The sequence below is a fragment of the Thalassophryne amazonica genome, chromosome 7 (genome assembly GCF_902500255.1).
Source record: "Thalassophryne amazonica chromosome 7, fThaAma1.1, whole genome shotgun sequence".
Classification (NCBI taxonomy): Eukaryota; Metazoa; Chordata; class Actinopteri; order Batrachoidiformes; family Batrachoididae; genus Thalassophryne; species Thalassophryne amazonica.
The window spans coordinates 67,109,390-67,125,913 of NC_047109.1; the positions used below are offsets into that span (position 1 = coordinate 67,109,390).

At 44.1% G+C, this 16,524-nt stretch overlaps 1 long non-coding RNA gene across 1 annotated transcript; it reads left to right on the forward strand.

Moving 5' to 3' along the window:
* The first annotated feature begins 3,552 nt into the window (after nt 1-3,552).
* Nucleotides 3,553-16,273, forward strand: LOC117513308. The gene is made up of 3 exons (XR_004561552.1): nt 3,553-3,563; nt 4,478-4,481; nt 16,172-16,273. It is a non-coding gene; the product is annotated as an uncharacterized LOC117513308 (long non-coding RNA).
* Nucleotides 16,274-16,524: the final 251 nt, after the last annotated feature.

Genomic DNA, 16,524 nt, shown 5'->3' on the forward strand with positions numbered 1-16,524 from the left:
TTTCTTGGTTTGGTTAGGGCCCGGTTCCACTCCAGCCTCGGTGAGCCTTTGTACCGTTCGTCATTGGTGTTGCCGGGGTGTGGTGCAGCGGAGACATACCTCAGTCGGAGGGGTGGGCCGATCTGTTGCCATTCGCCATTTCGGTAGTTCCACCCCTCCCGAGAGGCTGGGGTATGGTCGAGTTGGGGCACCGGACGTATTTCCGGTTCTCCACTGCGCCTTGGGGTTGGGGCTGGGTTAGTTTTTCCTGTTCCCTTCCCCGGCTTAATGTTTTGAGCCGTTCGCCAAAACTGAGCTGCCGAGGGGCTCTGGGAGGGACCTGGGGTCTTTCGGGGTGCCGGGGAGGGTAACAGGGTTTACGGTCGTTTTATATCCCCCCGGGGTTGTTTTTGGTAGTCCTCCGGGGGTTGAATTTTGATTTTGTTCTGTTTCCTTCCGGGTTCCACCTCCAGGGTTGATGGGACGGTCCTCTGGGGGGGAATTGGCTTGGGGCCAACTAGCCAAGTGTGGCCGGGTCTGGGGTTCCGGGGTTGTGGGGAGGGTACCTCCTGGGGTTGATGGTACGGTCCTCTGGGGGGCGCCGTTTGCTCCATGTACACCTGGGGACCTTTGTGGGATTCTGGTTCTGGCTGTTCCTCCTGGAACTGGTGGTAAAGGCCTTCTGGGGGGGGTTGGGCTCTGCAGGTCGTTCTGGGGGGGTTGTTTGTTATTTTTCTTTTATGCATTTATGTTTGTATTGTGTTTGTGGGGCTGTGTTGGGTTTTTGTGTTTGGGAGTTTTTCTTTTCTTCCCGGGGTTTGATGGGATGGTCCCCTGGGGAGGTTTTGGGTGGGTTTTGTTTTTTCCTGTGTGTTGATTGTACTGTGGAATGTTTTGGGGCTTTTGTTGATGCCAGCCAGCCTTCCAGCTGCGGTGCCCTGTCCTGCTGTCTGTGGTGGACCTTGGGAGCGTGGTGCTGTCTGCTTCCTGACGAGGACCCCGGAGGGAGGTGCTGTTCTCGGGCCTGGTCTGTTCGGTCGCCGGGAGGCTTCCCGTTAAAGGGGGGGTACTGTTGTGTGTTGGGGGGTGTGGCTGGACATTTTGGTGTTCTTTTCTTTTCTTTGCTCTCCAGGTGGCATGAGAACTGATTTGTCTGTGGAGAAGGTGCTGGCTGAAGAATCCTTCACCCTCATCAACATCATGTGCAGCACCTGTGAATGGTGCTCACATGCAACCTTAAAGACTTTCAGCTGAAGCAGATAATTGGATGGCGTTCTGCATTTAAGTCATGTGTGATTCAAGCAGAACTGCCGGGAACTCGACCTTGTGATATTCGTTTGTGAGACGCTGAGGACCACGCCTGGGTTTGACACATCGAGCCCGTGAAGCAAGGAAGGGTGAGGGACACATGCTGTCAGCACACATCAAAGGTGATTAAGTGTTTGACTAATTGTTGATAGTAACTTGGTATTTTGTTACGCAGTATACTTGAATTGTGATGAGGATTGTGCAGCTCGCTTCTCACTGCTGTGGCATGCGGACAAGTGGTCCTCCACCTGTTGTGAGAAGCTGCTTATTTGCATAAAGCTTAAAATACAGACCTGTATGTGTTGCTGATAGTGTGTGTCTTTTGAAGGATATTAGTTGTAACTGCTAACTTACCTCACCTCTTCTATGCTTCGCAGAGAGTCGGTTTGTCGTGTCCACCTGGGGGGTGTTTGGCGGTGGTAGTGGGTCCAAGAGCGCCGGGTTTCGATCCTTTTGGGCGCTGGAGAGCATGCCAGCCTTCACTCCACCAGAAGGACGCTATTTCTGTTTTTACACTTTTTATGCACCAGTGGGTGAAATAAATATATTGTTTTTGGAACCGCTTTTCTGGTTATTTGTAGCGCTGGGTTCCGTCTGACGCAGGTCCGCTCCTCAACCCGCGTCTACACATAACAGTAAAGCCAATTCAGTTAACATATTTATTTTAATTATTTTTAATAGTAGGGGAAGCCGGGGCACAGTGGATCAGAAATGTTGTTTTGTGGCAGCATAAACACATTATGCATAGGTTTAGGTCATTCGATTGTGGATTTAATACAGCAAGTTGTTGTTTATAAGGCTGTGTTGTTTATGCCTCCCCAAGTGTAATATAATGAAAAATCACATGATTATAAAGATTTCTTTAAAATTATTAAATATATGCTGATGCATATACAAACTATAATCCCAGCAAACCAGCTATGTAATGTGTGAGTGTCTTATATAGTAATATAAGTCCTTTAGAAACTTATAAATACAACTGTCACAATTTCTGTTCAAATGTGAAAACAGTTGTTTATATACACAAATTATAGAAATCATTCATGGAAAATTAAATGTATAAGCTTCAACAAGTAATATTTCTCATCCACGTGATACTGGGGTTTAGTAAATCACTTGCCCCCACAAGCCCAGCTCTCCACAATTTCTCTGATACTTACTGGACTGGTAAGCATTGAAAGCCGAGATAGGCATGTCCCAACTTGTCCCATGACACGCTGGAGGTGTGCCTTTGTCTCGCTCAAACAGCGAATCAGTTGTTACGCACGAAGCCTCCGCGCAGCTTTCCATGACAAAATCTCTTGTTAAAAGTGAAATCTGCCGGAAAATGGCTGACATCCAGCTCTTGTGATAACCAGAGAAAGTGCACACGACGGTCTCGTATCCACAGAACCATCAGCTTAGAAATGATCTGGCGTTTTCTGCCTCGTCGTCGCAGCTCGGAGCGCGGCGCGCCGAGCGTCCTTAAAGCTGTCTTTAAAGCTGTCCTTAAAGCTGTCCTTAAAGCTGTAGTAACAGTCCTTATTCTCTGTGAAGCCCGTAAACTTTTCACCGAAAGCCAGATAAATTTTTCAAATGGTTTCCAGGTGCCAGTCTCTAACAGCTTCTGAAAAAATTGTGATGGAAAAAAGTCCAAATCATTCCGCCATTTCCAGACAATGAAAATCCGACAAGGGGGCGAGACCACTCCTTCCACAAGGCGTGCTCACAGGCGAATGACGTCACCGACAGGCATGGAAAAACTCACGCATGCGCACGAGGGTTCAAGCTTGTCTGACGTAAAAACATATGAATCAAATCCATATAGTTAAAAAAAAAATAAAAGGTCCGTTACTTTATTGACAGACCTCGTATTAGTTTGAATGGAGCATTTTTAAATTTTGACTTCTGGGTAATTCATCTTTGACCCCTACCTGGCTGTAACTACCACCCTGGGATGTCATTTCGTCCCCTAAGTGGTACTGAAAACCTGCTTGGCCCATAGACTACTAACAGTGATCACTTTCCAGACTGTTGTTACTCATCAAGGCCACTGCTGCATGTACAACTCCAAATCAGAAAAAGTTGGAACAATATGGAAAATACAGTTAAAAAAAAAACCTGCAGTGATTCTCATATTTACTTCTGTTTCACTGCAAACAGTCTGAACTCAAGATATTTCAAGTTTTGTGTCATCAACTTCATTTCATTTCATTTCATTTGACGTTACCAATGTGGGACACCGACGCGTGGCTGTGAGTGGAAATGGCGTGGAGTGTAACTAGAAGGATCTGGGGGTGTACTCAGACCCACACAACTGTGGGACAAATGGGCATCTCACTCACACTCATGCGGGACGTGGGAGTAAATCCTGCCGAATGCGGGATGGTTGGCAGCTCTGTAATATATATTCCTTCCTGCATTTAAAGCCTCCTACAACATTTTTCAAAAAATGTTGGGGCACTGGTAAGTCTATTTGCTATGTTGTTTTCACTCAGCAGATCCACAGTGGATCTGCATGCTGATTTGGGAAGTTTTATACCCTTTAAATTTACTGTGTAATAAAATGAAGCATTTTGTCAATATTGTCCTGAAATGCCATCACGTCACTGGGCTGAGAGGCTTCTGAGCTGGACCATCAGACAGTGGAAATGTACGTATTGTGGTCATAAGAATTTTTTTTCAGATCTTTTTTGTAAGAAATGGATGCCATGTGCACTGGACCAAAGATAAAAAAGGACCATCCAGACTGCTGTCAGCAACAAGTCCAAACGCCAGAGTCTGTCCTGGTATGGGGTTGTGCCAGTGCCCTTTACAAAGGTAATTTACAATTCGGTAATGCCAGCATTAATGCTAAAAATTATATTAAGTTTTTAAAGCAACATATGCTGCCTTCATGATGACATCTTTTCCATGCATTTTTCAACAAGACAAAGCAAAACATTCTGCATACATTGCAAAGGCATGGCTGTGCAAGAGAGGCTACGGATAGAACTGCCCAATAACCAAAACTAACTCAAGGAACACAAGAAGAAAATAAATGTGGAACTCATAAGTAAACAGAGTGCAAACTGGGGGAAAAAACATGATAACCAGGTGACCACAGGGGAAACATAACACGGTGAACTCGGGGCAGGCGTGAGAAACGACAGACCAAGGACATAGAGAACGAACCATCAGGAGGACACACACAGATGACAGACCATGACAGGGGAGTGAACACACTAATGAATGTTTATGAGTTCAATGGTACGAATATTTCATGAGGTGAAAGCTGGAACAAACTCGGCTTCGCCTCGTTGAATGGTTTGTTCCAGCTTTCACCAAAATAAATATTCGTTCCATTGAAAAAAATTAAAAAACATTCATTATTTGTTTTAGATAATGGCTAAAAATCCTTGTCATTTGATATTTTATTAATTTATAAACAACAGAAAAGAGACATTTTGGTGTTCCACTACTGCTGAAGTCCAAATTGTGACGTGTAGTCCAGTAATGCTGTGCACTGACTTCGGACTTCCATAAAAAAAGAAGAAGAAGAAAAAAAAAAAGACCTTGTGTAGTTCTTCATTCAAGCCAAAACTCACGTCAGCTTTTCATCTGAACAGCTCATCATGCATCCAGATGGCTTACAGCGGAGTGGATCTTGTGTGTGTGTTACAAGAATTAGCAGTGTCAGTTAGCTCAATCAAATGATCGTGCTGTTGTCCCCCACGCACGCGTGCACACACATGCAACCGGGTCGGCGCTTCTGCGCGCGTGTACTACCAAAAAAGACTATGTACATCCTCAGTGCAGTGAGAAAAAAAAATCACATTAGAAATTAGTCCAGCTTTTCATTCTTTCTTCCTGCGAACAGCCTCCAGACAGCACAGTGGATTTGTTGGATTTGTGTGTGTGTGCGCGGGCATGTGCATGCACAAGCATATGTGGGTGTGCGCGTGCATGCACGTGTGCAGAGTGCAATAGTACCAAACGTATGGAACCAAATTCGCACTCTAAGTAGAACCAAACAGCACTCTAAATGCAATGCAACACAAATGGGATAAAGTGCTTTGTATTTACCATGTGACATACAAAGCACCAATCAAATGACTAGGATCCACTCAGCTGTTATATAATTATTCATAAAATGTCTTGTACAGTATGGTTGGACAACATAATACCGCTTTAGTGTCCTGAGTGTATGCCACTATTTGCATCCATTCCCCCATAAAAAAAACTGAATTTTTGAGGCGCCAAATAAATTTAAAACTTCTACTGATTTCCTGCAAAAAAAACAAAAAAAAACAAAACAAAAAAGTTTGTTGTTCTGCATCTTCATTTTAAAAGTGAGAATTTCTGTGAACACACCACAGAGGAGACTTTCATAATAATGCTGTGTGCTTGTAGCAGAGGTACCATGTACCCGTGAAAAAGTGATGAAATGTTCACTGTAATGGAACAGTATCTCAAGCAAGTTACTGCAAGATATTTTTCAATCTGTAATGAAACAAACAGAAACCAGTGGCTGAATAGAAAGTAGAAAATCAGCACAAACAGTGGCTTTCAAACAAAAATGCCTTTATAAAATAAGGACAGTTTGTGGGCAGTAAACTGAAAGCCACCACCTGTATGGTTCATTTTTTTTTTTTTTTTTTTTTTTAAAGCAGTTATGAACAAACTGCTGTACACCAGATGTTCTTTTGTAGCTTAATTACACAGTGACTATAAGGGCTCATTTTGATTTAATTATGGATGAACTGCTCATATTGGCCACCTGTGTTATCAACCCTAAGAAAACAAATAGTTCCCTCCTGTTGGACCTCCTGCTAGAATAGTGACATTTCAGCTGATCTGTCAATGTAAGTCCCAGCTTGATGACCTTATGTGTATGTGAGCTTCAGCAACACTGTTTAGCCATTTTTTCTGCACATACAGTGAGCGCATGTTTGAAGCTATAAGTGTGTACATGTCTTATTTCTAGCTCTCTGACTTTGGACTGCAACACATTTTTTTCATGTTATGGTCACAAATGATTTATTTATGGTTTCATAGTAAATGACATGTATTTCAGAAAAAAAAAGAATGTGGTCCACGGCACACAAAGACACACACGTGGCACTGCCTTGATGCAGGTCTGATGCTCTACCAGCATATCACCATGCTGACAATGATAAAAACAAGTTATGTTACCTGCAGACAATAATGCCATATTGTCATATACTCAGTGGTGGACACAGCTAACCAAAAAGTTAGCTTCGATAACTATTAATCAGATAACTGAAAAGTTATCTTTTATGATGATAAACCGATAAACTGCTAAAAAAAAATTTATCTTTACTTCAGATACCCGATAACTTTTACTATTGATTCATTCATTTATGAGCTAAAAAGCTGCTGTTTTCACACACTTTCAACCCTGCAGCTTAAACAACCAAAATACATCAATGCATTTTTAATGCATTGACTGGTAGAGTAAAATACATGTAGTAAATAGAAATTCTTACCTGTTAGTTTCAGTGGGATTCATCTGGAAAACTAATCATTCCGAGATTATCCACAATGGTCTAAAAAGGTGAGGAAACGTCCCAGTCTGTACACAGCAGCGCGGTGAGAGCTCCTCTTTCTCACCGAGTCTTGGCGATACCGTCAGCCACAAAGAAATAAAATAAAAATAATGTTAAAATTAGTCCATTTTATGTTTGTGTCGAGTGGACTTTTTTTGGATCCAGTAGTGGACGGCATCAGCTTAAGGTGCACTTACCGCCACCTACCGGGCTTGTGAGTGATCGCTGAGATTTTACAGAACCATAACTCCTGGCAGTCACAGTCATTTGTTTAGATGCGATGAAGTAATCCAGTGTCCTTTAGATATTTAAATAATTATTTTTGCACAATGTGTGATGGGTTTTGCAGCAGATTTCCAAGGGACAAGGGACAGAAACACTGTAACGTCCAAAGGGAACCTGAACTACACTACCCACAATGCTCCCTGCGTCGACCGGCCAGTCATGTTCTGCGCTTAATGATGACGTCATCAGCAAGCAACAGCCAGTCTGCCATAAATAAACACACAACAGACGGACTAAAATGTTTGATTTTAGGCTTTACAAACATTTTTCACCGTTAAACTTTGCTCACTTTACCAGCCAAAAAAAAAAAAAAAAGTTATTGGACTGAAAGTTATCGGAATAAATTTTCAGAAGATAATTGGTCCGATGATGGTTTTAAAACTTATCTGAAAAGCTAATCCGCTAGCAAAAACATTAGCTTCGATAATTATCTGCTATCAGATTAGCTGAACTGTGCCCACCACTGCATATACTTATTGTACAAATTTTTTTGTTTTTCAAATATATATGTCACTGAGTGAAAATGTGTGTGCAGGGCTCTGACATGAATTGACACAAACTTTTTCACTTGAATGGACTTGTCTTTGGCAGGGGTGCCCACACTTTTTCAGCTTGTGAGCTACTTTTAAAATGACCAAGTCAAAGTGATCTACCTACTGTACATTACAAATGCTAAACATGTATTGGCTAATCAATTAGACTTAGTGCACAACTGTAGTAAAACTTAGTCCCAGAGTAATACTGACTTGTTAAAATTGTTATTATAAGTAGTAGTATTTAGTATTATGAAAAATGTCAAAAGTGTACCTTTTAATCTCGGGGTGTTGTAGTGGGCGCATCCCCCACCACCAACACCACCACCACACCCTCTTTGAATCAGGATATGCCCCAGGTTTGCTGTCTGACCAGGAAGAATGTGGCGTTCTGATCGGTCCCCCGTCGTTTATTATGAAATAATGGTGAAATTATGTGGAAGGGATTGTTGTACAAAAGCTTCAGATATCTGTCACTGCGATAGATGATGACTGGAATGCAGTTTTAAGCAGAAAGGAGGTGATAATTGGTGCAGCACTGCTGACGCTCAGAAATGACGCTGGTGTGGTCCGAAATGACGCATGTGCAGGGAAGGCAGGGAGGACCGATTTTTAGGCGGGACCGTTTGGTCAGCAACACCGGTGTTCAGTGTGGTTGCAGCAGTAAGGACATCAAAGAACTCTGTGGCACCTCCTCACCAAGAGAATCCACAAAGTGCACTCTGATGTCCAGACAAAAAACATATTTTTCTTCAGTCTGGCCTTGGCTAAATAAACAACTGTGCTGCTTGTTACTATGTTGGGAACTGTCCTCTCTCTGCTTGTGCAGAATTCACACCTCAAGCCGGAGCTTTGGATTATCAGAAGCTCAGTTTGATGCATTGGGCAACCACAGGATATGAAAGCATAAGTATTGGAAAAGTAAACAAGAGCAGTCTCCGATTTCTGACATCTGCCAGTCCGGATCGCCTCTAAAATTTAATGGAATCTTCCATGGCCTAATATCCATCTGTGGTGAAAATTCCATCACAATCCATGCAGTAGTTTTGATGTAATCCTGCTAACAGTCAGACAGACAAATAAGTAAACATTGGTGACCTCATTACATCCTTTGGCAGACATAATAAGTAGAGGACACCATGGTAAACATTAGTGCAGGCAATGGGAGAGCTCTCTGTCTGATGTCCACTAAAGTTTTGAGCATGCACAAAACTTTGACAGACTCAGCGGACATCAGCTGATAAAGAACCCATTTTGCAGATGGGAAAAGGATGTTTGTAGGACAGAAATGGATACCCAAAAGTCATCAGCTCCTTATACATTTCCTTTTTCTGTACTTAATTGTCTTGACTGTCTGCAATGATTTGTGGCAAGCCCCCATTTAAATATGTCTCAGTGTGCGTCGTTCAAACCAGTATAGAGGCACTTGGTAAATGTAACTTGTCAGCTTGTTTAATTCCTGTGACTGCATGAGAGTTCTTATACTTTGACTGTCAATTGTCACAGCATGTATAACATAAGCTAGGTTGGCCTTAAGTTGTTTAGCTGTTTGTCATTAGCTAGCATGCTACATTTGCTTAAACTAACACGAGCTAAATGAAAACAGAAGAAGTCCCTGTAAGGCTTTTTAGCCCATAAACTGAGTCATGTCATATCCATCCATTTTGGTATGGATTGTTGAATGAGATGTGAAATACAGATTTATTTGTTTTATTAGACTATTTTGAAAAAGTGACAGTTGCTTCATGCTGTGTGTTACATTTGTTAATTTATCAAGATGGTTTGCTAGATCATGGGGGAATACTTTTCAGTCATTTTGTATTCATGTGGTCAGTGTTGGTGAGAGGAGTGATTTCTGTCTGGGATTTGCAACATCCGATCACATTACATTAAACAAACAAAATACTTTAAAGGATTGTCAGACTTTGGGTGACTGAAGCAGGTGGCTAACATGCCCCCCCCCCCCCTTCCCACACACTCACACACCAGATTGTCATTGTATAATTCACACCAAAGATCCTCCGATACGTGTATAAATAACTTTGTCTTTTTTGATGTACCAGGTATTAAAGTTGAATTTTATACTTTTTGGATATTACTCATGTTGTGCAGACTTTACCAAGGCCACAACAGAATATCAGACAGAAGAAGCCAAGCTAAGAATAAAGGTTACCTGTGACTGTAGAGCAGTGGATGACTTAAAGGTTACCTCCACAGAGCGCCATCAAATATTAATAACATCAGAGCTGCAGACATGGCTCCCCAGCATGCAAACAAGTCAATTTAGCAAAGGGGTGCATGGAGAAGCTACAAGAAGTGTGATATAACCCTCTTCAGTTACATCACCATTTTGTGTGGCTGTTTCTGCTGCAAAGTTGCATTTATCATGTGCCACAGCACTGAGAGACAGAAGGATCATTCTTAAAAGACCAAAGGCAGGTGGACTGTGAGTGTTGTGGGCTGGGGTGTTTGGCTGGCTTGGTTTTTGTTTTCTGTTTCTCCCACCAGGTGGTATGCATTCAGGACTGAGTGGCTGAGCATTAGGACCTCACCCTGAACACCTGAGGCTTGTTTTCACGTGCAGGTCATCAGGACTCACAGCTGTGGTGTATTTTGTCTTGATCAGAGATTGCTGCATTTAAACCTTGAATGCACAGTGTGTGATTGCCAGAGACTCGACCTTGTGAGCAGACGTGTGAGATCGACGTCAGGAGAACAATCTCACCATCACGGACACAGAGACCGCTCCAGGTTTGACGCCACAGTCTGTGAAGGAGGATTGGGTGAGGTCTCACGCTCTTCAGCACACTTCCTGAGGTAATTCGGTTTTTGGTGACTTTTATGAAGTAATGACAGTGGATTTGGTGTCCCTCACACCTTGTGTTAGTGAGCTGTCACGTTATGCTAATTGTCTAATCAGCTTCTGCTGCAGTGGAGATTTGAACTGAATTGTTCCGTGCCTGCAGGGTAAGAAGCTGATGTATAGATTTAAGCCAGGAAGTGTTTGCTGATTGCGTGCACCTTTGAGTTGTGTCTCTCTGTGTGGAGTTGGACTCACCTCATGTTTTCTTTCTTCACAGACTTGGTTTGTCGCGGCCACCTGGGGGGTGTCGGCGGGGTCCCTGGGTCCGAACTGCTGTGGCTCCGGACCGTTTGCGCTGTTGAGAGCGCGCCGTGTTTCCCCCTCACCAGACCGCGGACTTTTTAGTTGTTAAGCACTGCACTCACTGTTATGTTTATTAAATTCTGTTATCTTTTGAACCGTGCTCTGCTTATTTTATGCTGGGTCCTTTCAAACGCTGGGTCGGTGCTCCGACCGCGTCCGAAACATAACAGTAGTCTCTGGCCATTTAACAATGGACCAGCGGAAGCAGAGACGGTATTTTTGCCGGGAAGGCTGCAGCAGATGTTAGAGTTGATCCAGGATCAGTTGCGGGTGCTCTCCGCCCGGGTTGTGCGCGTTGGTGCGCGCATGGCGGAGTTTACAGCTTGGGTCACGTCGCACCCCGCTGTTACGGCTGTAGCCCCGTCTCCTCCCATGCAGGTGGCTCCGACGCCTGTTGTAGCAGCCCCGGTGGTATTTAGTTTGCACTTTAAGCTGTTTGGTATAACCTGCTGTCGTTTACAGCAGTGTGAATTGGTTTTTACTCTGTTACCATGGGGATTTTCTTATTTGGCACTTTGGCTCCCTCTGTTGGTGACAGAGTCACATTACCGTTCAGGTTCAAAGGATGGAAAACACGTTTTTCCATTCTTTGCACTTGACGATGTAGGCCAATGTTAGTTTTTTTTTTATTGGTCTATTATCTGTTTCTTGTTTTAGTATGTGGTGTTTTATCAAGGGTTAATTTGTTGTTTTTGTGGGTTTTAAAGCACTGTCTGTGGTCTGGTGGAGTTGAAAATGCAGGCTGTCTGGAGCATAGTTTGACCCAGGTGACTTTATGTTAGTCTGTTGGTCTTTTTTATTTCTTTTGGTTTCACCTCCCAGGGTTTGATAGGACGGTCCTCTGGGGGGTGATGGGGGGGTAATTGGGTTGTTTTTTCTTTTTTCTTTTTTTTGTTTTGTTGATCCCTCTCTTCTCCTCTGGCTCCAGCCGTGTGAGCCGTACGTTGTCGGCGTTGCTGGAGTGGTGCAGTTTGGTTATGCTGGGCGTTTCCCAGGTACCCTCTGCACCCGGGGGGGGGGGGGGGGGTGTTTTTTTTTAATTTTTTTTTTACTTCCCTGTCTTCTCCTCTGGCCCCAGCCGTGTGAGCCGTAGGTTGTCGGCGTTGCTGGGGTGGTGCAGTTTGGTTGTGCTGGGCGTTTCCCAGGTAACCTCTGCACCCGGGGGGGGGGGGGGGGGTGTTCGGGGTGTTGTTTTTTTTTGTTGATTCCCTGTTCCACCTCCGGCTTCAGCGCGTCTTTGAGCCGTACGCCATCGGCGTAGCTGAGGTTTGGGGCAGTGGAATATACCCGCAGCTGGTGGCTGGTTTAAAAGTCGGAGGGGTGGCGCCGTCTTGTGCCGTACGCCATTACCGCTGTTCCACTCCTCCCGGTTGACTTTTGGGGTATAGTCGTGGTTGGTGACACTGGACGTACTTCCAGTTTCCACTGTGCTGAGGGGGTGGGGTTGGGGTTGTTTTGTTTGTATGTTTTTTGTTTTTTTTTTCCCCCAGTTTCCGCCCTCAGGGTGTGACTGTGGTGTCCTCTGGGGGGGAAAGGGCTGTGGGTCCATCTAGCCGTAGACGGCCGGGGCTGGGTCTGTTAGTCATGGGGGGGGGCGTCTCCTGGGGTTTGATGGAAGGGTCCTCTGGGAGGCGCTGGGAGTCCCCGTGGGTGACTTTGGATCCCAGAGGGACCTCGGCTGTGGTTATTACTCCTGGAGCTGGCGGGATGTCCTCTGGGGGGTGTTGGTCCCTACATGTCATCCGGGGGGGGGGGTGTTAGAGGTTTTTTTTGCAAGCTTAAGTTTGGGTTGTTTTTTCTCTTCTCCTCTTCCCGGGGTTTGATGGGACGGTCCTCTGGGGAGGGGGGGGGGGTTGGTATGGTTGTTTGTGTTTGTCTTTTTTTTTTTTTTTATGACTAAGCAGACTTTAACACACAGTCGGAAGAAGGCTGAGTACACAGGTTCAAGAACTCCTGGCCAAAATTATGCAAAGTGAACAACTAAAGCAAGAGTCGACAGGAATGAACGCAAAGGTGGAGACTCTAACAGGTTTGCTAAATGAAACAGAGGGCAAGACCATTAAAGTCAACAAAGGATGTCTCTGCACTGGAGTGTCAGCTGCGGAGCAGTCTGCTGCAGACAGGCTCAGGGTGGGAAAGGATGAGCTCCAGGATGAGAGTGATGGTCTCGGCATGGAGTTCCCTGTTGACAGAGAAGAGGCGGCTGGAAGCGTGCGTTATCCAGCTGAGGGAAGAGCTGGAGAGGCTCAACATTGAGATGATCAATGACTGCATGAAGAAATTAACATTGCAGGTGGAGCAGCTGATGATGGAGCTGTCGTCAGAGCACAGTAACGCTACAGCTCCTGGAGACGGGCCTTTCCCAGCTGGATCGTCAGCACAAGGAGCCGAAACTGAAGCTGCAGGAGGTGTTTTTTGTTCCCAGCCAACATTCCAGCCATGGTCCCTGGAGGGGGGCTTTGTTTTTTCTGGCCCAGGTCCGTGTGGTCGCCGGGAGGCTTCCCGTGAGGGTGGGGTACTGTTGTAGGCTGGGTGTTTGGCTGGCTTGGTTTTTGTTTTCTGTTTCAACCACCAGGTGGTATGCATTCAGGGCTGAGCATTAGGACCTCACCCTGAACACCTGAGGCTTGTTTTCACATGCAGGTCATCAGGACTCACAGCTGTGGTGTATTTTGTCTTGATCAGAGATTGCTGCATTTAAACCTTGAATGCACAGTGTGTGATTGCCAGAGACTCGACCTTGTGAGCAGACGTGTGAGATCGACGTCAGGAGAACAATCTCACCATCACGGACGCAGAGACCGCTCCAGGTTTGACGCCACAGTCTGTGAAGGAGGATTGGGTGAGGTCTCACGCTCTTCAGCACACTTCCTGAGGTAATTCGGTTTTTGGTGACTTTTATGAAGTAATGACAGTGGATTTGGTGTCCCTCACACCTTGTGTTAGTGAGCTGTCACGTTATGCTAATTGTCTAATCAGCTTCTGCTGCAGTGGAGATTTGAACTGAATTGTTCCGTGCCTGCAGGGTAAGAAGCTGATGTATAGATTTAAGCCAGGAAGTGTTTGCTGATTGCGTGCACCTTTGAGTTGTGTCTCTCTGTGTGGAGTTGGACTCACCTCATGTTTTCTTTCTTCACAGACTTGGTTTGTCGCGGCCACCTGGGGGGTGTCGGCGGGGTCCCTGGGTCCGAACTGCTGTGGCTCCTGACCGTTTGCGCTGTTGAGAGCGCGCCGTGTTTCCACCTCACCAGACCGCGGACTTTTTAGTTGTTTAGCACTGCACACACTGTTATGTTTATTAAATTCTGTTATCTTTTGAACCGTGCTCTGCTTATTTTATGCTGGGCCCTTTCAAACGCTGGGTCGGTGCTCCGACCGCGTCCGAAACATAACAGTGAGTTTTTATCATTACATTTTTAGCATTTAGCCAGATTATAAACAGACACTGTGAGTGGTGCATGGAGTTGCGTAAAAATCCATGAATTTTTCCCAGCGAATACTGGATTCTGGTTTCTATAAGGGTCAGTGTGCTTATGTGTTTTTGTCAGTGAAGAAAGGTTTACTGACCCTGACTTCTGTAGAATCAATGGATCCTCTGACTGCAGCACTTCAGAAGCTGAGAGACGAATTGGAGTGTCTGGGTTTACAATTATCCTGGATCAATTCTAAGATCCAGCCTTCCTGGGCTCAGTCATTAGAAGTGTATCTGTATGCAGTGAAAGTTTCAAATTTGTAGGGACGTTCACTGATGTCTGCAGTGACATTCATACCATCAATTAAATATGAATAAAAGGACACAGAACTGATCATAACACTGCGTTTAATATGCAACATAACGGCTCAATCCTTTTGTGATGAATTACAGAGCTCCATCTATAATGCCACTGGCAATCTCCCCACATTTCACCTTATTTCTGCCACTGTTAGAGGCCATTTCATCTTATATTCTGCCACTTCAGATGGTAGATTCATGGTAAATTCTCATATTGCAATAATATCCTGGACAACACTCCAATAGCTGGCATTCAGACTGAATGCAAATCAAGAGGAGCTCAATTTAAAGCTGGAGGCTGTCCACACGGAGTCATTTTACGGTGCTCTCAGCCAGTACTTACATTTGAAGCTGAGCTCATCGTGTCTGCTTGTTTGATTTCACAAATAATAATAACAACTCAGTGAAAGATGGAATGTTCCATTCAACCAGGCAAAGCCAAGTAGAATGGAACATTCCATCTTTCAGCTCATGAAATATTCGTACCATTGAACTCATAAACATTCATTATTTGTATGTTGCGCATGTGCAAATGCTACTTCCACATTTTCCCAACATGTTTCAAAAAAGCTTAAAGGTATGGTTATTTTTACTGTCTGCAGTTTTGTTTCCTGTAGTCTGGCTTCATTCCTGTGCTTATTTTCTCATGGTTGCATTTCTATATGCATTGTAGTTAAGACTTCCTGTTTTATTTTCATGCTCACAAAACATGGAACAACCAGAAGTAACTGACATAAAGCAACATCAAGGAACCAGCCAACTAACATGGGCTTAAATACTGAAAAGAACTAATGAACAAATGACTGACAGGTGTGGGAAATTACTCAGACCACAGCTGGGGAGTGACACAGGAAGAAAGATAACCAAACATACAAGCAAACCAAGATCACCAAAATAAAATAGGAAGTCTTAACTACAACACATACAGAAATGCATCCATGAGAAAATAAACACAGGAATGAAAAAATAAAACCAGACTACAAAGACTACAGGAAATAAAACTGCAGACAAAAAAAATAACTAAATAGAGTTTTCACTAAAGGTAAAGAGTTTTAACTAAAGGTTAAAACAGTCAAACTGACATGAGGCTTCACAGACACTTCGACACAGACAACACTAGGAACTGTCATCAGGGGGACTCAGAGGACAGACAGACAGGCAGACGTCCAACACCAGGATGAAGACAACAGTGTACAAGAAAAGACATGATTAAACATGAACCCAGAAAGGCACAGACCATGACACAGATGCACACACACCATTGTCACAGAGATCTGCTGCTTTTTTGACACATTTGTTGGATTTTGAGCGGTTGCCATGATATTTTCTCACTGGTCGAGCGCACTCAGAGAGAGCGAGAGAGAACGAGAGAGAGAGAGAGAGAGAGGACAAAACAAGTTAAATATAAAATGGTTAGTGGATTCATCTTATGTGCATGTGCTTTTCACCATCATGCACAGGCAACTAAATCTGCAGAAAAATTATGTATTGGATAATTAACACCTTTTACTGGACTTTTTATTGCCGGAAAACAACTGAGCCATGAAAAATAAAAACAGATTTTTTCTTTTTTTAATAACCATTGCAGGGACTCAAAAAGAGTCACGTGACTGTTGTCCTGTTCTCACTTTGTCCTCCTCAGATCAAACTGGAGCTCCACACTGAGCTCTGTGAGTCAAACTCTGGATCAAACATTTTATGGAAAAAAGTACTAAACAGTGGTGGTACCTTCTTATATATTAAAATGTTCCACGCGAGGTGTTTTCATGCAGGCTTTGTCTGGCACAGTAGAAAAAAAAAAATTTTTCAGCTTGGGACTCCGACAAGGGCGGTCGCATCTCCTCCACTCTCCCTTATCTCTGCTCTCTGCCTTAACCTTCAAGTCCCTACTTCACCAGACTGTGAATTCCTCAAATTATATTGGATACTGGATCTATTGGACTACTACTGGAT